Raw genomic sequence first — 23,979 nt, forward strand, 5'->3', positions numbered from 1 at the left:
TCAGGTTGTCAGTTTGCTGGCAATTTGCTTTTAAGTCACATATGGAATTAGAGGCATCAATCTATGCACAATGATGCCACCTTCTGCTGAACACTTTACATCTTTGGAAAGATCTGCTTTACTTTTGGAGTATGGACTTGAACAAGTGAGCTTTATATGAATTTAAATTCAGTTTGGTTACAGGTAAAAAGGTGTATATATGAGGTGACCCGACGATCACTTTCCTTTTCTTTGAAGAACATTAAAGGCTATTGTTAAGGATCTTAACTCTCCTTAAAGGTTTATGTTTTATATTTTCTCAATTATTGGCAAAAGCTTGATAATTAACAGGTCACACTGGTCATTAGCAAATCCAAAATAATAGAGGTGATATCTTAAACAGTTACCAATAATACTATGTTTATAGTAGAAAATTTATGTAGTATCCTTTATTGTTATTATTAACGTTCGAGTTTTCAGTTGTCTTATTTACCATCAGATACTGTGATGCAGGTTTCTTTTTTCAGACAAATGTAGCAGAATGCTGAAAAGTGGATTGTTTTGAATAGATTTAAGAGTATATTAGGTTGCATTTATTAATAATGAATAGTTCTTACAATGTTTATGTTAATGAAAGAAAAAACGTAGTTGAAATTTATCAATTTCTTAAAGGTCATGTTCACTGAGTTATTCATTTTCATATACAATGCCAGTATTTTATCTTTATGTAATCCCATCTTGCTGGTGTCATGGCCTTCATTCAGTGTTTTAGTGCAAATGTTTCTAAAGGGTTACTGTGATTTTACATATACTTTAAAATCTGCCAGAATGACTATACATGCTCTAAATGCATAAAACTTCCAAACATATCTGATACAGGATTAATATGAAACTGGAATGGGCCAGCTTAATGAATGCCAAGCTTAATGTACAATCTATTTTTTGAATAAATCATACAGGAAAATTGCAGAGTGTGTAAATTACACAGCCATCATAAATCAATATCCTTAGATTGCCCTGCCTTAGATAAGGGGTAGCACTGCAAGGCCATGGCATACTTGAAAGTGCATGAGAGGAAAGCAGTTAAAGTGAGAGAGGAACACCCATTAAGGGGAGGAAATGCTCAGAAAATTATTATAAAAGTTGAGTACACAAATTACACATCCCTGGGCACTGGTTATTTTATGCAGAGTACATGGATGTATGAGAGGACTCGTGCTGGTTTTTACTGTGTGACTGTGGCAGAACTAGGTTGTTTGAACTGTTCTTGCCTTAATGCCTAAGAACGAGTTCTCTAAATCATAGCATTGTTAGAGTAGCGTCTTAATAAAAATTTTGAACTCCATGAAGCTGCACATCCCTGGTCTCTGTTCTCATCTCAACTTGGTACAAGAAAATTAACTTCCATGGAGGATATTGGTAATCTCTTAAAGATTTCACTATGGATCACCTAATCATTTTATTATAAACACAGGTGTTGCCATCCATTTTACATGTATTGGCTAAAGGAAAAATATTAGGTGGCAATAAAAAGATTATGATTTTAAAATACGGCTTTTTAAAATATCGTCTACACTGGCAAAACAAGTTTTGTGACGAGATGTGAACACTTTTTTTTTTTTTTTTTTTTTTACAAAAAGCCTTTCACAGGATCATATTAACTGCCAAGAAGTTTTGCCAAACAGATTTTAAGGGGAAAATCAGGCTATCCTAACTGTCCAAATGTTTTCTCACGTTTCAAACAAGCAGCTGCTGGGAGTTCCTGCCAGTAGTAAACCTTTCAGGCAGAATGTGAGCAGCTGCCAATCTTGTGTCAATATTTTAAATTCACTTACAACCATCTTAACTGGTGTAAAAATTTCTCTTTTCCCCCCAAAAGGGCCAACAGATAACTCTCTTTGTTGTTTTGCCTTATTTTCCTCCCCTAGTGGTGAAATATCCAAATAAGCAATTCTGGTAGATAAAGAGAGATTTCTTTGAATATGAGGAGTAAGAATAAATCTCAGTGTGTCTGTTGATGAGAAATCTGAAATAATAAAAATACCAACAATAAGAAAAGTGTAAAAGTTGTTATCTACAATATCAGATCAGTGGATACTTAGGTAATGAATTTATTTGGTGCTTATTGCTTGAGTTTGGGTGAGTGTTTGTGGGTGTGCGTGTTTAAAAGAAAGAAAGTCCAGAATTTTATCTTCAGAAATAAACAGATCAAGATTGGCAAAGATAAGAAATAAATGTCTAGAGGTTAGTTTGAAGGTATTTATTAAATACTGGAGAATAATTGGCCTAAAGGAATTGTCTTTGAGATACTTGAGAATCAGCTGTGCATGGTATCACCGCAGACCTAGATTGAGAGGAAGATTGTGCCTGAGACCACACTGGATGAACCTTTGTTTCCTAGAATAAGAGGATTTTATTACAAGGGTGATGATAGGTAATTGTGAGGAGACAGTGATGAGGGGGAGCAATGAAGGTTCAGTAAGATGAGAGGGATGTGTAAGAGCCACTCATTTGTTGGGAGAGTGAGAATTTGCCCAGTGCTAAAGATAATAAAGATAATAAAGTGAAGCCTAGTTGCTGGTGGACACTTGGAAGCAGATGTTTTAGAATCTGTCTTGTCCGTGTGTTTTTTTTTTTAATTTAAATTAAAAATTTTTTTTCTGTGTGTGTTTTATCTAACAAATAGTATTGGGAATTTTTATTAAAATTGAACAGTTTGTGGGACTGAGTATTGTTTGCTTCTTTTTGAACAACCTTTCACTTTCTCTATTTTTCTTCTTTACTAAAATTTTTGTTTAGTGCTGAAAAAAATTCCTTCAGTCATGGATTTCACCTCTGAAGTTTTGTGAATTTTTTATTACTCAGGTTTTGTTATTCCATTTTTTTATTGTTCATATATATCATCTTGCATATTCAAGTTCTTTAATCACCATAATACAAAATCCTAATTCATTATTTATTTTAGATTAGGAGATATAACTACAAGGTAATGAGATTTTAAAAACCAAACTTCCAGAATTAGTGTAATGAATGCAAGTAAGGCTATCTTTTAAAGTAGTCCTTTTGGAAGACTATACATATTCTAGTGGTGAGGTTATTGCTGAATCGTTTTTGAAACTTCTAACTGGAATTGTCTTTATAATAAGTAATGGACAGGGTTATAAATACTACTGTTTTGCCAAAAACTTATATAAACTATTTTTTCCTATCACTTTGCTCACTTGGTTTGGCTCAAAATATATTCTGAGTTTTCAAAAAAAAAAAAAAATGAAATCCACTCCAGAAAAATAGCAACATACCATTATATATACTATGGATCTCATTGGTACCCCCAAATCATTAGTGATTAATGAATATGAAAATTCTAATGGAGGTGCTAAATTCAAAGAATGGTTCCAGTATATCTTTAAAAATTTTTTTAAAGGTATTGTCTATTTATTCGTGAGAGACCCAGAGAGAGGCAGAAACATAGGCAGAGGGAGAGGCAGGCTCCCTGCAAGGAGCCCGATGTGGGACTCGATCCTGGATCCCGGGATCACTCCCTGAGCCAAAGGCAGCTGCTCAACCGCTGAGCCACCCAGGCGTCCCTCTCTTTTTAAATTAATGGAAACTTTACTGTGTTACTTAAATGTTTTAAAGGCGACTAATAAAAGGAATCGCATTCCGTAGTCTGTATAAATTCGAATAAACTTTTAAAAATAAATTAGATTATTTTATGATATCAAGTCATGTTACTATTCCAAATTTCTAATTTTTTGTGGTGGAGTTAACACACCAAACATTTGCTTCTTGAGAGAGTAGCTTAGATACTAATTGTGTAGTAGAGCCTGGGAGAGAGAATGCCTTCTCTGAAAGCCCAGCTTTGACCTTTATTTACTAGCTGTGTGGTTTTAGGGGCAAAAATCCCCTCATCTTCCTGTTACTCAGTTTCCTCATCTGTAAATTGGGAATAATAATAGTGTCTCCCTTATAAGTCGTTTTATAGATTAATAATCTAGTGCATGCAAAGTGCTTTTAGAAGGATTCCATGCACCTCGAAGCCGTGACCTAAATGTTGACAGTTAAGAAGGTGATTCTGATACATTTGAATTTACCCAGTCTTTTTTGCCTCACTAGCAAATTTAATAATAAACGGCCCTGTGATTTTCACCTGAGAGTAGTTGTGACAGAAAATGTTTCTGGTAAAGTACTGTTCTAGGACTAAGTCTGTCATTTTCTTTGATTGATTCCTTGGAGTGTTATCATTTTATAGTAAAGACCAATTAATTAGATGTATATTCATTTTACCTTTCAGGTGACAGCAGTAGGTGTCTGAAATGTGGGCCTTTTAATGTTAGCACAGCTTCCTTTCTCAGGGGGTTAAAATAAGTGATTCTGTGTTCTTAAACGTAGAGGTGAATTTTATGAACAGTTCCACGGAGTACCTCATATAGTTTGATTTCCTCATTTAATTAAATAAATGCTGCAGAATGCACACCAAGTTCGGATGGTTACATAAAATATGCACGTGACAAAAAATAAAGATCTCTTAAACCTTGCAGAAATCACAACTAAGAAATACATCCAAACACAACACAGAACCTTCGCTCTATTCACAAGTCATCGTGTTCAGTATTAGTAGATGATAATAGATAGGTTGTTTTTTCAAGGGTGTGAACACCGTTCCTTCTCTGCCTTGGGTAGCAGCTGTGGCTGCTGTGCACAGATGTGACAGTCCTTCCAGGTAAATGAGAGCTACAATGGTATTTGTGTAGCCACTGCTGACAGTTGTAGAATGTTTGTGCAGTGTCCCTCCTACCTTGCTCTTCTGCTGCACTCATAGTGGTAAAGGTTTCACTGTGTGATTGGGTTTGCCCTCAGGTAATTGATTCAATCCTTCTTATTTTGTAGGGAAATGGAACTGATGTGAATCCAGTAGTTGTGCAGCTCTCAAGGGAATACCCACTGTACTATGGAGACGAAATTTTCTCTGTTCACTTCAGGTCACGAGGTTTCCAGCTTGTTTGTTTGTCTTACTGGATAAAGTGATTGAATACTGCCCTCCGCCTTTGGGTGATGCCATTGAAAAACCAACTCTTGAATGGCAATGAGCAGCGAGGAGGCCTTAAAAATTTTTTTTTCTTTTTAAGCTGTATTTATACTTGAGTTTTTTTTTTTTTACTTGAGATTTTTTTATTTTTTATTTACTTTTTTATTTTTTTACTTTGTGTATTCTCACTCTTGTTTTCCAGTGGATGAATATTTTTTTTAGCATCTGTATGCTTATTGTTCCTTTATTATTTTACTTGTTTTAGTTTTCAGGCTTTATTTTAGGAGAAGTTAATTGTGTGTGTTGTGTGTGTGTCATGTGTGTATGTGTGGCTTTCTTGTAACCACATGCTTCTGTGGTTCTGATTGTGTCTGTTTGAACTAACTCCAAAGGGCGTTGGTATAATTTCTCCTGGGTGTCTCCTCATTGATTTAAATCTCATAAATGAGTATTACTAATACAGTGAGTACTTACTGAAATCCCAGGGCATTACGGACCTTTGACAGGAAGGTTTTTCTTTTTTCTTTTTTTTTTTTTTTAATTTTTATTTATGATAGTCACACACACACACAGAGAGAGAGAGGCAGAGACATAGGCAGAGGGAGAAGCAGGCTCCATGCACCGGGAGCCCGACGTGGGATTCGATCCTGGGTCTCCAGGATCGCGCCCTGGGCCAAAGGCAGGCGCCAAACCGCTGCGCCACCCAGGGATCCCAGGAAGGTTTTTCTTAAGATAAGAATCATCATGGGGCACGTGGGTGGCTCAGTGGTTGACCATCTGCCTTTGGCTCAGGTCATGTACCTGGCGTCCTGGTTTGAGTCCTGCATCACATCACGCTCCTGCAGGGAGTGTGCGTCTCCATCTACCTATGTCTCTGCCTCTGTCTCTGTGTCTCTCATGAATAAATAAAATCTTAAGAAAAATAAAAGGATAAGAATCACCTCAAGAGATTCTACGAGTCCTAGAAGTGAATCACTTTTGACAGTGCTGCACATTGGTGTTACCTGCCTTAGAATCATCAGTCTTTGGATATTATTGTTCAAGTTTAGACAAGGAAATAATTCTGGGTCATATTTATAACTCCTTAAATTATGAGACAAGATTGAATTATTAAATTATGGAGATAAGATTGTTAAAAAAACTAGTGTTCTTATCAATTTAAAGCCATATGCCTTGCATAAACCATTTGCGGGAATAATTTAAAGTTCTTCCTTCTTTGAAACAACAGATTTTGCAAATGATTTTTTCAACTACTTTAAGTCTATAATAAATAAGATACGGTTTTGTTATAATACTACAATTGTGAATATCTTCCTTGGAAGAATGTTTTAGTCTACATTTGGGCTTTTAGCAGTAAAAGATATATACTAGAATTTCTGCATTATCCTATTATTACAGAACTTATGTAGTGACTTGCACCTCTTCTAAGGAGAGTTTCAGTTTGAAGTACCAAAAACTACATTACATATGTATTGTTAAATGGAGTACAGTATGAACGAGGCTTCTGTTTTCATAAATATAGGTAGTCGATGTAGGAAACACTAGAGTTGGTATGCTCTGGGGCAAACTCTTTCTAAATTATTAGCTTGTATTTACTTTTAGTGACTCTTGAGGAAATGTGGATTCATTCTTACTAGGTTTTCTAATTTTTAAAGAGCAGTAGGGCATCTAGGTTTCCATGTGGTCTTCACTAGTTTTTAAATGTTGCCTATATTTCAAACTTTTTTCCCCTATTATTATCTAATAATAATGATTCATAGAAAGAAGAGATAGGCGGTATCTTTCCATAAAGCCTTTTGTTTTTCTAGCTCTCAGATTAGCCTGGGTATAAAAACATTGAGACTTGATTACTGTAAAATAATATGTACACCTCTTAAGTGTTCTCTTCAATCATTTTTTATAGTTATGTACAACTGTGTAGCCACCACCTAAAACAACATTTAGAATATTCTTATCACTCCAGAAAGTTCCCTAAGTGCTCCTTCCCAGTCAATTCTCCATACTGCCCTTGTGCAACCATTTTCTAGAGCTATTTGAAAGGGCAAAGAAATTCTGGTTTTACAGCAGATGAAGCCCAAAGGCTACAACAACCATTGGCAATCTCTATTAAAGAAGATAAAATGAACTCCTTCTTCTAGTCGAGTGAAGGAGGAAAGGAAATGCTTACTCTGTGCTCATAACCACTACATATCCAGTATTGAATCCCTTTGTACTAAAAATCTGCAGTTTCTCAAACATCATTTTCTAGATGCAGGGACTGAGACTCATCGTGAAAAGGCAACTTGCAACAATGTCAAATAGTGGGGAAGGTGAGAATGAAAAACCAGAATCATGGAATTAAAGATTATTTTACTACTGCAATAAGCCTGGAAATATACTTTTTGAAAATTAATATAATGATGAAAAATGATTATATATTATAAGATTACCATGTGATGATGACAACATCTAAGCTGTCTTGATCATTTATTAATTGGCTAACATCATTCTGAGATATTGTTTCCAACCTACATTCAAACATATGAGGTAATACTGTCATTTATATTTCACAGAGCAGGAAACTAGAGATTAGAGGTATTAAGTAACTTGCACAAATTCATGTATCAGATGAATTTTGTAACTGGAATTTAAACAAGGGTCTTTAACTTAAACGACTGTGTTTTTAGGAGCACCTGGGTGACTCATTCGGTTGAACATCCCATTCTTGGTTTCAGCTCAGGTCATGAATTTGGAGGCCTGGGATCAGGCCCGCATCCGGCTCCATGCTTGGCATAGAGTTTGAGAGTCTTTCTCCCTCCCTTGACCTCGCCCTCTGCTCCTCCACCAACCATGCACGCATGGTGTTTCTCTCTCTCCCTCTCTCGAATAAATAAGTAAAATTAAAAAAAAAAAGCCTATGCTTTTTATAAAACTATTTTACTTGTTTTGTGTTTTAATGTTACTGATTTTTATCTTGACAAAACTATTCTCGATAAGTTATACTGTGACAAATAAGTTCATGAATTCTAGATATTCGTGATATGGACTATGAAAGAATGCAAACAATATTGGTGTTTCCAAAAGGATAGAAACAATGTGGATGAAATATTTGTAATAAACATAATATTTTAAAAAATTACTTATTTTTTTTTTACTTAAGAGAGCAATGAAAGAAAACGGGGATACAGAGGGAGAGGCAGTAGCAGACTTGCTACTGAGAAGGGAGCCCGATGTGGGTCTCAATCCCAAGACCCTGGGATCATGACCAGAGCTGAAGGCAGATGCTTAATCAACTGAGCCATCCAAGTACCCCTACATATAATATTTTTTTAAAAATTTAGACTACAATTAAGGTATATAACATGTTGTACTGAAAAGCGAATTCTATTGTCCAGACACTGGATGATTAGCAATTTAATATTTTGTCCCATTGGTTGGGACAAATTAATCACTCTTCTGTTTCATTCACGGATCAATTGGGAATTAAGGTCAAACTGTAACTTTTAGAATCATCAAGTCTAATCTAAAGAATGTAGCTTCGATGGAAAAGCAAGATTTCTGACTCCATCCCCTGAAATAGCCTCACCTACCTATTTGTGGAGAGAGAAGCTGGAGAATCTAGATCTCCTTGAAGAAAGCAAGCATAAGACTTGTTCTAATGAATTTGTAGTGAGAAGAAAAAGATACTTATGGGCATGCAGATCTGTGAAAAAAAACAAAAACAAAAACAAAACAGGAAAGGGCCCAGAGAAAGGGAAAAGACTCTGGCATTATGAACTCAGCTCTGATTGACTCTGATTCACTGAATACTAGCCTTGTGCCAATTTTTCTACTCCTTTGAGGGGGGAACAAATACGAGATTGAAGGAACAGGGTCTCCTGCTCTCCTGACACTGCTCCTAAGTGTGAAAGATTGTGATAGAACAACAGCACTGCCCAGGAAGGTGTTGTGAGTGGAAGCAGAGAGAAGGGGGCACATCTGTGTTCATTGCTGCTCATGGCTTTCATATACCTTGACGTATCATTATGAGTGACCTTCAGGTGTTTGTGTATTTATATTCTAGAGTTCTTAAGACTTCCATAGGGGACACTTAACTATGCTTAACTTATTTATTCGCTTAAGACTGCTGCTAGTGTGTTAATTTACCCTTGCAGCCATAACTGCATTTGAGATTCACAATAAAATAAAAACCATTAGTGAAGGTATCAGTCAGTAATAAAAATAAGGTCTGCAAAACTTGTACTTTAATTAAAAATGGAGGCTATTGAAAATGAGAGATTAATGGAGTCATAAAGTAGAAAAATTAAAATGCATATGTAAAACCAAATGGAATAATAGTTCTGAAGGTTTGCCGTGTCTTAAAAGGGTCTCTGAAACCTTCCTCTCCTCATTAAATTACAATTCTGAAGGTCATGAAGCCAAGGAGGAGAAATTTGCCCAATCAACATTATCGAGTTGATGATAAGAGTATTACAGTTTACTGTCTTATTTAAAAAGATAATATAATGGAAAACAATACTATTTTGACTTTCTATTTTATGTTTCTTTTCTTTATAATAAAGTAAAATATTCTTCATTTATACTTTGCTGCATATGTTGACAAAAGCATACTCCTTTAAGTTATGTGGCTTCCAAAGTAAATTTTATTTATTATTATTATTATTTTTTTTGCCAAAGTAAATTTTAAAAGATCAGGAATTTATTTTGAGTCATGAAAATGTAAAGCTTTAAATGTTGCTCATTTTAAAAAAAATATTTTATTTATTTGACAGAGAGAGAGAGAGAGAGAGAGAGCGAGCGCACTCACCCAAGTGCATGAGCAGGGGGAAGGGGCAGAGGGTGAGGGAGAAGCAGGTTCCTCACTGAGCAAGGAGCCCAGTGTGGGATCCCAGGACCCTGGGATCATGACCTGAGCTGAAAGCAGACACTTCACCCACTGAGCCACCCAGGCTCCCCCTGTAATGTTGCTCATTTCTAATTCATTTTCCAGAGAGGAGAAAATGTGGAGGAAGAACGAACTCATATCTGTCCATTACTTTTCTGGAAACCTATTTGAATTCAGTAAATTAAGAGACAGTGTGATCTACTATGTGGTTGAGTATCTTAGGTCACATCTCATACCCTAATTTGGCTCTGCCACAGTTTCATAGTGAGGACTTTTTGTATCTACAGATTAAAATACATAAGAATCCCCACTGGGGTTTGTTACTATCATCTTATGTACTCATTGTCTATATGTGAAAATTAGCAAGACACTTGCTTCCACCATAATACTTCCATATTGCTATGTAGCAAGGACCATTTCTCATACTTAAAAATCTCGTCCTTATGTGCACAACTTTCTTAATAAATCATGTGTACATAGCAGTGTCTTTAGATAAAAATAACAACCTCATGCCTTTTTAGAGAGGTTAGAAGGAAAAGGAGGTAGATTGCTGGTAAATTCATTAGTTCATAGTATTGCTTTTTAGGTATTTTTGCCAATGGGCCTATAATAAATAGATGGCCATTCTCCACAGAAATTTCTCTACCACAGTCTTCCACCTCCCAAAATGAAAGATACGACTTGGTTGTCCCATAAATCATCTTTCCAAGAAAGCAAGCTGTTCTTGCAATATGATGGCAGATGGAGCAGCTTTTTACCAGTGGGGGGTTTTGTTCTCTCCTGCCAAGGATATTGAAGAAAGAAGGAATTATGCTAATTTATCTGTTTTTCTCCTTTGCAAGCAATTTTACATATATCAAGAACTCATTTTGGGATCTGAGTTATTATTTTTTGGCACTTGGCACAAATTGTCTGCTGAATGTATATATACTGTTTAACCTTTAAACATTAGATATGAATGCAATATACTGTTAAAGGGTCTTCTGCTTGTCAAATTTCAATAAGTCATGGGAAGGTTAAGATCTAGAAAACATTCCAGGTAGTCTCACTGCCCAGTTTCTAAGATCATGTGCAGATTATGAGAGCTCTTAGAAAAATAGAGACTTTCCTTCTCCTGGATAAAACCTAATAAATGGAAATATATAAAATGGACCAGCTCTTATTCTAATTAAACATTCAAAGATTATTTATTAAATGACCAGGTTTATAGAAGAATAGAGTGCTTAGGCTCTTGGCAAACTATACCTACAGTATTGGCTTCTGATATATGAACAAATAGTTTTGCTGTCTCTCCTGACTTTATACAATGGCTGCTTAAATGAAGAATCTGCTTTCCCCTGTGAAGAATACCGATTTTCCATTCTTTGCCAAGGGCATGGGTTATTCCAGGGTGTAGTCAAGTGACCAATCCATTGGGACATATAATTATATCCTCCACTTTGGTGCCTTCAAAGAGAATATCTTGTGAGAATTATTAGTTTTCTCAAGCCGTCACACATGTATTGAAATTGCAAGATCAAATCCAAAATCCTTTGAGCTTTTTTGGAATGAAGATAGCATGTGAAAATGATGAGCATCCTCATTACAATTACTACTTTCTAAGAAACCCTTTTTCCATGCCCTCTAAGATCAGCTTATTTTTTTTTTTTTTAGAGTTCCTTTGTTCCCTTTTCTTTCATCTGCTGCTTTTTACTTGTCCCACTTCAGGGGAAGATAATTGAATCACCTCAGGCTGAGTGCTTGTGGACCCTACAAATTTAATGCCTCTAAATAAATTATGCATGTTCTACAGGAGTTAGAAAGAGTGGAATGGGTATATTCTGGTCTAGGTTGTGACTTCCAGATGAATAGTTAATGTCTTAGATGTCTTGTATTATTCTGATAGAGAAGGGAAAAAGGATATCCGGATCTTAAGCAAGGACATTCTACTTGTGCCAAATTTCGACTTTAGGTATCTCTTCTGATTTGTGAGCTTCTTATTCTGACTGCGGAATGATGCTGACAAAAAACAAAAACAAACTCATAAAGCAACCTACAATTTGTAGGGTGTAATTCTGGATAATATGAGCTATTTGCAGTTATGAGTGAAAGTTTGAACCCAATAAAGATTTGTTTCTTGCTTGTATCCAGTGCATGTCAGGTGATTTGCTTGGGCACTTCTCTAAATCATGATTTGTAGACCCAGGTTGTTTCCATTTTGTTATTATTCTTTCCAGAATATATGGCTTTTAATGTGGTGGTAGTTCAAAAAGAGCTAGAAGACCAGAGCTATATTTTGAGGGCCTGCCCACATTTATTAGTGTGTTGAATGAACTCCATTACCTCTGCCCATAGTTAGTGCTCCTATTAACTCATTTAACAATATCTATGCTTTTGCCTTCAGAACAACTTTCAAATCATGTCATACACACCTAGATACTTTAGATGTCTTAGTGTTCATAAAACATTATTAAAATTTTAGAAAGAGAAGAAGTAAGTAGAAGGAATGACACTATCAGACTTCAAGATTTACTATAAAGATACAGTAATTAAGACGGTATGGTATTGGTGAAAGAATAGACAATTTTTTTGTTAAAAGAAAATGGAAGAGGAAAGAGTCCAGAAGTAGACCCTCACAAATATAATCAACTCATAGTCCACAGAGGAGCCAAAGCAATTTAGTGAAGAAAAGAGTCTTTTCAACAAATGGTATTGCAACAACTGGATATCCATGTGTAAAACATATGAAGCTAGAAACACTAAATCTTTCACAAAAAATTAACTCAATAAATAGATAAAAGACATAATGTATAGCTCAAAACTATAAAACTCCTAGAAGACAACATTGGATAAAGTTTAGGTGAACTTGAGTTTTAGTGAAGACTTTTTTTGCAACAGGTGAGACACAGTCTATGAAAGAAAATAAATGGGACTTCATTAAAATTAAACATTTTTGCTCTGTGAAAGGCATTGTTAAGGAAAATGAAAAGTCATAACACCTATCTGATAAAAGACGGATATTTAGTGTATACGAAGGATTCATAAGAAGAACAACAATGCCCTTAAAAAGTGGGCAAAGGATCTGATCAGGATAACTTACTAAGGAAGGAATGCAAATGTCAAAGATGCATATGAAAATATGCACAGCACTATTGATAACTAGAAAAGAGTAAATTAAAACAACGAGATACCACTGCACACTTACCTGAATGACTAAAACTTAAAACACAGACACCAGCCAATGTTGCCAAGTATATGGAGCAATAGACACTCTCATTGCTGATGAGAATGCATGATGATGCAACTACTTTGGAAGACACGTGAGGCACTTTTTGTTTCTGTTTTTAAGGTGTTTGTTCTTTTAAAAGTTTTATTTATTTATTTTTAATAATCTCTACACCCAACCTGGCGCTCAGACTCATGATCTGAAGATCAAGAATTGTATGCTCTTCCAACTAAGCCAGTCAGGTACCCCAGGATGGCAGGTTTTTTTTTTTTTTTAATAATAATCTTACATATGATTTAGCAATCATGCTCTTTGGTATTTATCCAAATGTTGAAAACATATGCAATCTGCACATGAAGGTTTATAGAAGCTTCATTCATAATTGCCAGATCTTGGAAGATGTCCTTCAATAGGTACATGGATAAACAAACTGTGGTATGTCCAGACAAAGGCATATTATTTACAGATAAAAACAAAGGAACTATTGGTATTAAAAGACCTGGAGGAGTGTTACATGCATATTCTTTTTTTTTTTTAACATGCATATTCCTGGTGAAGAAGCTAGTCTGATTCCATACTATAATTCCAACTATGTGACCGACCGACCTTCCTTCCTTCCTTCCTTCCTTCCTTCCTTCCTTCCTTCCTTCCTTCCTTCCTTCCTTCCTTCCTTCCTTCCTTCCCTCCCTCCCTCCCTCCCTCCCTCCCTCCCTCCCTCCATCCCTCCCTGGTGGTTGACATCTTTATTGCCTTGGAGGTGGGGGCAGGTGTTCAGAAGCTCTTGGTGTGGCAGGAGCTTCTTCCTTTTCACCATCACAGGCTTCTGGCTCCTCAGAATGGCACTGGCTCTGCAAATGGCAGCCATGCATAGATCTGGATGGTACTTGTTCTTGCAGATCATGTGTCTGATTCTGTGAAGGCTAGTCCAGAAATTCTTGTTAATGGTGGTCCACTCATAGGGGGTGGCAGGTTTTCACTGGCCAGATCTTCTCATGCCTACCACTGTACCTTTGCTTTCTGGCCTGAAGCTCCGCACCATAGTCTTGCAGCGAATTAGCCCATCGTAGGGAAGGAATTATGAGCCTTCAGGTTCCTGGGTTTGGTGCTGTATGTCTGCTTGTTCATCTTGATCAGGAAGCTGGAGCAGTTGCACAAGACCATCCATTGTAGGTGGGTGACCATGGCAGCAGCTCTTCTCACTACAGTGGCTGGAGAAAGAAAGAGTCCAAATATGTGGAATTTTTGGAAAGGGAAAGCTTGAGAGATAGGAAGAAGATGAGTGGTTGCCAGGGACTTATGAGAATGAGAGAAAGATGGACAGTTGGAATACCAGACAGATTTTAGAGCAGTGAAACTATCTGGTAGTACACTAATATTGAGGTATGTCCCCATAAACTTGTTAAAAACTGTAGAATGAACAGTATGCAGAATGAACCCTAATGTGAACTATGGCCTCTAGTTAATAATTAACATTTGCTCATTAACTATAACAAATATATCCCACTAATACAAGATGTACTAATAGGGGAAACTGCCTGTGTTTGGGGGGATGGGGTGAAATAGTTATAAGGGAACTCTGTACTTTCTGCTCAAAATTTTTTATAACCCTGAAACTTTCCTATAAATAAGTGAATTATTTAAACAATTTAAACACATCAGTTATTTCTCCTTATTGTAGCAGATGAACCTGTCTTTTTCTTTATTGAGTAAGAACGCACCTAGCACATTTCTGAGTGTGTCCATCTTTTGCCTTGTAGTAATCTTTTGGGCACTTTACCTTCCCCACTTGCTGGAGGTGAGGACTTTCTCAGTGGAAATTTAGCTCCTTGTTAGCTCCTTGGAAAATATTAATTTTGCAGCAGATTCCAGCAGTTTATTCAAGCCCAGTGGTTCTCAACGGGGCGGGGCAGGGCGGGGGGTAGTTTTGCTTTCCAGAACACATTTGACAATGTCTGGAAACATTCTTTGTTGTTATCATTGAGGTGAGAGATAGTCAATGTGTACTCTTGGAACCTATGAGAAGAGGTCAAGGATGATGCTAACATTTTGTAATGCATAGGAGAGCCTCCCGCAGCAAAGAAATATCCATTCCCAAATGTCAATAGTACGATAGTTAAATTCTGCTTAGCCTCCCCGTTTTTCACGCTTTGTTGGAAATGGAATGTATTATCTAATCATCTTCATCACTCATTAATTCAGTCATTGGATACTTATGAGGTAACTGCTGCAATAAGAACTTGTAATAAATGTTTTTAAGTGCAAATACATACATGGGAGCTTGATCCAACCTGGGGTATCAGGAAACTCTACCTAAGGAAGAGATCTTTAAGCTGAGATTTGAAGGGTAAGGGATAGTGAAAGTTATTAGGCCTGGGGAAGGGAGTGGAGGGAAGAGTGTGCAAAGCAGAGCTAACACTTTCTGAGACTGGTAAGGATCAAGTCTGTCTTCTCAAGAGGAGGAACTGCTCAGTTATTACCTGAGATAATTCACAGGTGCCTTGTCCCACATCCTTACTTCTGATTTGATATCTGGTCCATGGTTGACTATGGGTAGTATTTGATTCCTTACCCCAATTCCAAGATGCAGAATTAATAACTGTGCTTTATAGGTCACCCCATACCATCCACAGGAGTTGGGTGAAAGGTCTGATGTACAACCTAAACTAGCCACAAATTCCCTTGTGGGGAACCTTGCGATATTAGGCAAGGGCTCTGTATAAAGCCCTCTTCCATGACATTAGGGACTATGCCTCCAAAGACAGTGTGCAAAGTGTAGTTCAATCATGATAACTACTGAGTAATGTGTGTCATTGTTCAATCACTACATTGTAAGCTTGAAACTAATATAATACTGTATATTAGCTGTAATGGAATTTAAAATTAAATAAAGATTAATAAATGAAAAGTAATTCAATATATGCCTTAAAAAAGGTATTATTCAAGTAATCCCAAAGGAGGTGCTACAGAAGCAAGGAACCAGGATGGGCTTGGTCTTAAGTCTTGGCTTTCTCTTTCTTTCTCTTACCGGCAACTTCTGGATATCATGAAAGAAGACTAGGAACCAAGAGACATAGCAGGAGCCATACTTGATTGGCTTGTATGGGGCTTTGACGGCTGTTTTGTCAAGTGGCCATAGTACCATTTTCAGATCATGACTGCTGTTTTGTCAAATGCCATAGAACCATTTTCGGATCCTTCTCAGTCTTAGTAATGAGTTCTCAAGATGGCATCACTTGTAAGTTAAATGTTAAATGAACTTAGAGAATAAGTTTGTCTCATTTCTCCCCATTTTGCAGATGTGTATCACGTATAAAAATACAGCTCTGAAGTCTCGTACTTTAGTCTCTCATTTGTAGGTCTTTATTGAGAGCATCTACTGTGTGCCAGAACTGATGTGCTGGGACGTAACTGTAAATGAAAATTTATCTCTGCTCTCGTGAAATTTAATTCTATTTGGTTGGGGGGATAGACTATGAAAGAATTATAAATAACTTATAGAATAGAACAATTTCCGATAGTGCTAAGTACAATTTAGGTGGTACAAGTAAAGAAATACAAAGCAATCAGGGAATGCTCACTGAGGCTCCATTAAGGGGTAAGATTTGGGATGAGACCCAAATGACAAGAAAGAGGAAGCCTCTTGAAGAACTGGGGGAATAGCAGATGCAAGAGCCTTCAAACAAATCTGCCTTATTTCAAAGGCAGAAAAGGCCAATTCAGTTGGCATTTAGTATGGCAGGCCAAGTGGGATAAAATGTAAATTTAGAAGATATGGTAGGTCTGAATTATGTAGGGTCTTAAAATGCCACAGTAAGAAATTTAGATTTTTCTTCTACTTGTAAATCAGTTTAGATAGTTATAAGAAGGAAGAATGATAGATCTCATTTACCTTGTAAAAGATCATTCTGGTTACTAGACAAATAATGAACTGGGGGTGAGTTGGGAATACAGGTAAAAAGGCAGGAGACCAGTTACAATGCTTTTGTACTTTTCCAGGTGAAAGATAATGATAAGTTTCTAGAATTGTAGTAGTGAACTATAACAAAAGTGGTTTGATTTAGGAAATAATTTTGAATTGTTCATTCAGTTCTGTGTTATTTTCATATCTTTAGAACTGTTTGCCTTGGGATTTAAAATATTTGAGTACATTTTTTGGGGAAAACATATCAAGTGTCTGGTAAATAATGTGGTGCCCCCACCTTGCCCCTTCCCCTCCATCCTTTTGAAATATGAAAAGGGAAGTAGACAGTTTTAGGCCACTTTTCTAATGCCTCTTACTCAAGATGAATTTTGTTAAAGATAATTAATAGCTAAATTCCTGATAATACAAAAAAAATTGTAAATTGATTTGTTTTTACATTTTTTTAAAGATTTTATTTATTTATTCATGAGAGAGAGAGAGAGAGAGAGAGGCAGAGATACAGGCAGAGGAGAAGCAGACTCCATGCAGGGAGCCCGACGTGGGACTCGATCCCGGGTCCCCAGGATCGCAACCTGGGCCTAAGGCAGCGCTAAACCAACCGCTAAGCTACCTGGGCTGCCCCTTTAAATTTTTTTTCTTAAGGCTTTGAACTTTTAAGCTTCCACTCAGATTTGACTTTTGGGAGTATTTTATTACCTGAAAAGGTATAAAAGTAAACCCTGAAACTTAGAGAAATGATAGCACTGTTGACTTCTAAATTCCCGACAGCTCTGAAAACTATGGTCACTTCGGTAATGTGATGGTTTTGTTATCAACTGTGAGGCTGGAACTGCAACGTATGTTTTTTACTACTATCTCAGCTGCTGGTACCGCTAAAGAAGTAGCAATTATTTTAACTTTTTAAAATATATAGCAGATTTGTAGTGGAACCATTTGCAACTACCCTAGTAGATTGGAGGCACTTTTGACCCAAAGATTAATAGGAACCTTGCAAAGGCTTTTGCCATGTCATTATTCAAAGAGCGGTTAGAGTACATTCATTATGTACTGCCAGGATCCTTAAGGGGTTTATAGGAGGGCTGGAAATGGATCTCTCTACATCAAAAGCTATTAACTTGTTTTTTTTTTTTTCTTCTTGCATAAGGGAGACATTAGTAGGCTTTTCTTTATGCACTGGGTTTGGTGCTTTTTTCAAGGGCATAGTAAGTATGAATTGTGAAATGTGAATGCATATATGGGGAGAGCAAAGTAGCTTGTTTCCCAGTTATATTTTTTGATTGGAGAAAGAAAGGCAAAGTGAAGATTGCAGCTTCTCTCTTTGTAGATAGAGCATCCAGGGGCTGTATCAGCCTTCCAGCCTGTCACACTAACAGTTTTAATAGCAAAATATCTTCTGAAAATCTTTTTTACGCTTCTCCACTCTGATGTAAAAACTCAGAGAGCTATTATTTTTGTGCATTATGAAAGATAATAAATAGGATATTATTGAAAATAAAGGTTTTTTTTTTTAATTCAATCTACTTAGCTTTTTTCAAATTCATTCTACTTAGCTTAGAAGATTGTTACAAGCAACATGAGACAATGAGACTCAAGGCACAGATTTTAGCTCTGGTTTTGCTAATGGACCAAACTTAGGGTTTGAGAACTGCAATTACCTGCAGTCAAAGAGCCATAGTATTTGCATTGCCTCTATGTCAAGATTGTTTAGAGGGTCAAAGGAGGTAATGCTTGGAGAAGTTTGTGACTCATGAAGTAGTGTCACATCATTACAGTTCTCATGATTTGAGTCATCACTATTTTTCAGAAGAATTCACTACACACACACTGCTGTAGCCTTGTCACTGTTCTGTGGAGTTAGCTCATGCTAGTTCACAGAATGACAAAGACGCTCTGAATAGTCTTCAGGTAAGTGTCATCAGGGACCGTCATCAGGATAATAGCTTCTTACCACCCAAAACACTACATCTACAATTGCAGTGTACACCATACTTTTGCCCAGTTACAACAGTTCTAAGATTTTGCAAATATGAAAACTTAACCTCAGTTAAATTTTCTATGTTTTTTTTTCCTTGGCAAATTTAATATCCAGAGAATTTAAAATATTTTAAATAGGATTATTATGTCAACAGTCACAATGCTAGTGAAATCTCATATTTATTTAGCAATTATTAGTTATCAGATATTTTGTAAATTCTGTAAATGAATTCTCTAATTCTTATAGCACTCTTGCATATTATGCCCATTTTAGTTAAAAGAAAATGAAAACTTGAGGGATATTGAATAACTTGTCCAGGTGACAACTGATAACTGGTGTAATTAAAAACCTGGCTGCCTGATTTTAAAATAAGCCCCGAAATACTACCCTATACTTCCTTTCCAGGGCTATTTTTTGGTGAACAATGTAAACAAAATTTTAATTGAAATATGGCATTTTTGGAAACTCAAAAAACACCAGTCAAGGAACATATAATCTTTCACTTTTGTTTCATTATGGGGAAAGAAAATTTTGGTTTTCTACAACCACTTGGAAAAAAAATCACTGAGTAATTTGAGAAAAATCTGCACATCAGTAGTACTTTCTGTGTATATGTCTGAGATATTTAAATTTTTTCTTTACCTTTTATTCTATTCAGAATCTTGGGTATATTTACATGTTTATACTTAGAGAGCTGAGAAAAGTATCTGAACATCTGACTAATTCTTGAAAATTGACTAAGTGCTAAAATACGTCTATGTGCTTTGGAGAATTGTTTCTCCTCTACTATATATACACTGAATCTGGTCACTCTCCTCTTCAGTTCATGTGTTAAAACCCTAATCTCAGTGTGATTGCTTTTGGAGGCAGGATCTGTGAAGAAGTAATAAAGGTTAATGAGGTCATAAGTGTGGGGCCCTAGTCCAGTAGGGCATCTCTCCATAGGAAGTGAGAGAGAGGAACTCCTGGGTGACTCAGTGGTTGAGCATCTGCCTTTGGCTCAGGGCATGATCCCAGGATCCGGGATCGAGTCCCACATCAGGCTCTCTGCATGGAGCCTGCTTCTCCCTCTGCCTATATCTCTGCTTCTCTCTCTGCGTCTCTCTCTGAATAAATAATAAAATCTAAAAAAAAAAAAAAAAAAAAGAAGTGAGAGAGACATCAGAGCTGTCTTCTCCATGTGAAGATACAGTGAGAAGGCAGCTGTTTGTAAGCCAGGAACTAAATTCCAGGCTCTGGAATTTTGAAAAATAGATTTCTGTTTAAGCCACTGTGTGGTATTTTATGGCAGCCCAAGACGCATTTTTTGATATACTAATATAACTAGGGATAGTAGGAACAAATAGAACTAGTAGTAAGTTACTAGTAATAGTTTTACACGCACACGCGCACACACACACCTAGAGAAAGGGAGATTGATATGAAGGAAGAGGCTCAAAAGCTGGAGGGTCAGGTAAGAGTTGATGCTGCAGTCTTGAGACTGAAGGATGTTTACTCAGGTAGAATTTCAGTGTTGCAGCCTTGAGGTCGAATTCTTGATTCCTTGTGAAACCTGGTCTTTGCTCTATGGGCCTTCAATTTATTGGATGAAGCTCTCTCATATTTGTGAGGGGTAACCTGCTTTAATAAAGTCAACAGATTGTAAACGTTAATCACGTCTAAAAAAAAAACCCAACACATCTTTAGAGTACATTTGGAATAGTGTTTGGCCAAGCAGTTGATCATTATAGTATTATAGTGCACCAAGATAACATAAAATTAACCATTATGCTGCTGTAACAAATTACTACAAAGTTAATGGCTTAAAATAATGCAAACTTACTACCTTATATTCTGGAGATCAGAAGTCTAAAATGGTTCTTGCTGGCCTCAAGCCAAGATACTGTCAGGACTGAGCTCCTTTTGGAGGTTCTATGAGAAAAATCCATTTCCTGTGTTTTTCTTTTTTTTTTTTTAAGATTTTATTTATGAGAGAGAGAGAGAGAGAGAGAGAGAGGCAGAGGGAGAAGCAGGCCCCATGCAGGGAGCCTGATGTGGGACTCGATCCCCAGTCCCCAGGATCACACCCCAGGCTGAAGGCGACGCTAAACTGCTGAGCCACCCGAGCTGCCCTCTTTTTCAGTTTCTAGAGTCTGTCTACATGCCTTGGCTCATGGTTTGATTCCCCTGTCTTCAAAACTAAGTTCTTCTTTTACCACCTTTTCCTAGTTCCCTCTTCTTCCCTCTTCTTCCTTTTATAAGGGCTCTTGTGATTGCACTAGTCCACTTTAGATGATCCTGCTAAACTCCTCATGTAAAGATCTGCAGATTAGCATCCTTAAATCCATTGGCAACCTTAATTTCCCTTTGCCATGTAACATAAGATACTCACAAGTTCTGGGGTTTAGAATGTGGACATCTTGGATGGGGGACAGATTCTTCTGCCTACCTCATTAACGGATCTTTGTGGTCAAAGAAGCATATGGTAATTGTTGTGATGAGACCTGTAAGTGAAACCCCTTGAGTTGGCAGCCCAGCTACTTCCTATTAACCAAGCTCCTGCGATAAGTGACTTCATTTTGCCCAGGTTCTCCTCTGTAGTTTGAACTAATGGTTTTGAGAAGATTGAGTTGGTACTTGTAAAGCACCTAGAAGAGTGGCTAGCACGTATCAAGGAATCTGCTCATTTGCCTGTTACTTTTTGATTACAAATTTCAATTGCAGTTGTTTAAGAGAATTAAAAGTAATGTAAATTAGTTAGAGGGAAGAAGATAGATCTAATAACGATCAGTTAGTTCCACAGCTTTTCTTTAAGATTTTGTGCAACCTGGGATAACTCACTTTGTCTATTTTGTGTAATCTTGGAGTTTGCAAACACTGTGACATATTCTATATATACACACATGTACCTACTAAATAAGAGATACTTCAGGCCTGGAAAGGGCATGAAAGCATCGCCAGAAAGGTTAATGAATTTATTAAAATAATAGTGTTTGAAGGAGGGGTTGATTGTATCCCAACTTTCTCCTGATTTGAAGGAGGAGGTTGGAGTTTTAGAAAAAGACATAGTAAGGTAGGCTTATTATTTTTAAGAATATTTAGCCCTATAATTAAACATTAAATTGTCTCAGTAGAAAATCAGAAGCAAAACCAGGTTAGTTATAAAATCAGCCTCTGACATAGATTTGTGTTTGTATTTTTATTGTTGGAAATGAGAAGTAATCGGCCAAATATTTCACGTGTTAAGGACCTGGCAGTTCAACAGGCAAATATAATATAGAAGCAGCATAGATCATCTATATTCTTTATATTGAATTTGGAAATATTTATAGGACACTTTGGTGTGCATTTTTTAGATTGAAGATTTTTGATAGCAATGGCCACATATTAAACATCTTTGCATTTTTATGTCTTAGCTCTCACAATTCCTGTTTGTGACAAATACTGTGAATTTAGTACTTACATTGTCATGCTAGGGAGAAGCTAAGTTTTAACCAAGCACCTGGGTAATGTAATCCATTAAATCATACATTGAAATAGAATGTTAAGCTTCAAAAAATAACCTTATTATCATAATTATAGTAGAGTTTTTATTGTGAGGTTTTCTGACTTTACAGATGATTTTACTGAATGCATTCCTTAAAAATAGTGTATACTAAATTTGTAACAGATTTTGTAGTGTTATTTTTATTTATGTTGTAGTGCAATATTTGGATGTTAACATATGCTCCTATACTAAGGCAGAAATACTATTGAAATGTGAGCAGAATAAACTTTTTAGTAGCTCAATAGAAAATATCACTTTGAAAGTTGAATGTGAATTCTCATATTCTTTACTGGCTTTTCTCCTTTTCACTTTTTTTTTTTTTTTTAACAGATACTTTAGCATGTTCCAATCTAATTCTAGGTGTGAAGGATAAGTTAAAACGAAAAAGATTCTGCCCATATGTATCTTATATTATCGCCTTTTTCTCTTTTTGCCAACATAGTTCTTTGTCTTACCTGGTAATTTTAGGTAGTATTCTTTTGCTAATAGATATGTGAAATGAATTAGAGAAGTAAAACTATATTTAATAAATTACTTATGTAAAAAGTTAATTTTGAACTGCTTCAAAGGAAGAGAAGGGGACAGAAAGTGGAAAAAATGTATTGATTGCTTACTTATTGCAGAGAATTTTGTCCCTTTAGGAATGTTAGAACCTATTACATTAAAAAGTGTATTTTCCTTATAGGAAATTAAGAAAAAGTGTAACTTCCATATAGGAATAAGAACTGTGACCTAGAAAGTTAAATAGTTTGCTTATTGTACAAGTGAGGAGAAAGCGGGTTTATTACAAGTGTTTTATTCCAATATAAATACTCTTAACCCAAATGAAACCTGACATCCTCGTTTGTAGGTTATTCTCTTGAGTGAGATGTTTTTGGTGTTTCTATGCTGTTAGTATGTACTGTTGTAAGAGGAATTTGAAGACTCTTTGGCCACATTGTATGCATTATCACACAGAAGGTGTCCTGTAATATCATAACCATTATAACCTATTGGAATCCACACAGAAGTAATAAAACAGACTCATTTATCTGCATCTCAGTGAGAATTGTAGGAAGTCTATAATTTGTATATAGGTTTCTTTAATTGATTAATTAATTAATTCATTTATTCATGAGAGATACTGAGAGAGGCAGAGACACAGCAGAGGGAGGGAGAAGCAGGCTCCATGCAGGGAACCCAGTGTGGTACTTGATCCTGGGACTCGGGGATCACACCCTAAGCTGAAGGCAGACGCTCAACCGCTGAGCCACCCAGGTGTCCCTGTATATAGGTTTCAAATGAGTACTTAAATATTTGAGAATAGTATAGGAAAATAAATACTTATTACTTGTTTGTTACAGAAAAATAGATCCTCCGTAAACTGTTTCTTTTCAAGAAATTTAATTTTTAATCTCTATAAACATGAAATCATTTTATGTAGTTACAATTTACTTGTGACCTTTTTCCTTAATTATCGTGGAGGAAAATTTTCCTAAA

The 23,979-nt window shown here is 36.3% G+C and overlaps 1 protein-coding gene and 1 pseudogene across 1 annotated transcript in view; one reads left to right on the forward strand and one right to left on the reverse strand.

Moving 5' to 3' along the window:
- ADGRL3 (adhesion G protein-coupled receptor L3) overlaps nt 1-23,979 on the forward strand; it is an 866,124-nt gene that overhangs the window by 101,424 nt on the left and 740,721 nt on the right. The window lies entirely within an intron of this gene.
- Nucleotides 11,746-14,259, reverse strand: LOC100684051 (annotated as a pseudogene).

Source organism: Canis lupus, chromosome 13 (assembly GCF_011100685.1).
Source record: "Canis lupus familiaris isolate Mischka breed German Shepherd chromosome 13, alternate assembly UU_Cfam_GSD_1.0, whole genome shotgun sequence".
Lineage (NCBI taxonomy): Eukaryota > Metazoa > Chordata > Mammalia > Carnivora > Canidae > Canis > Canis lupus.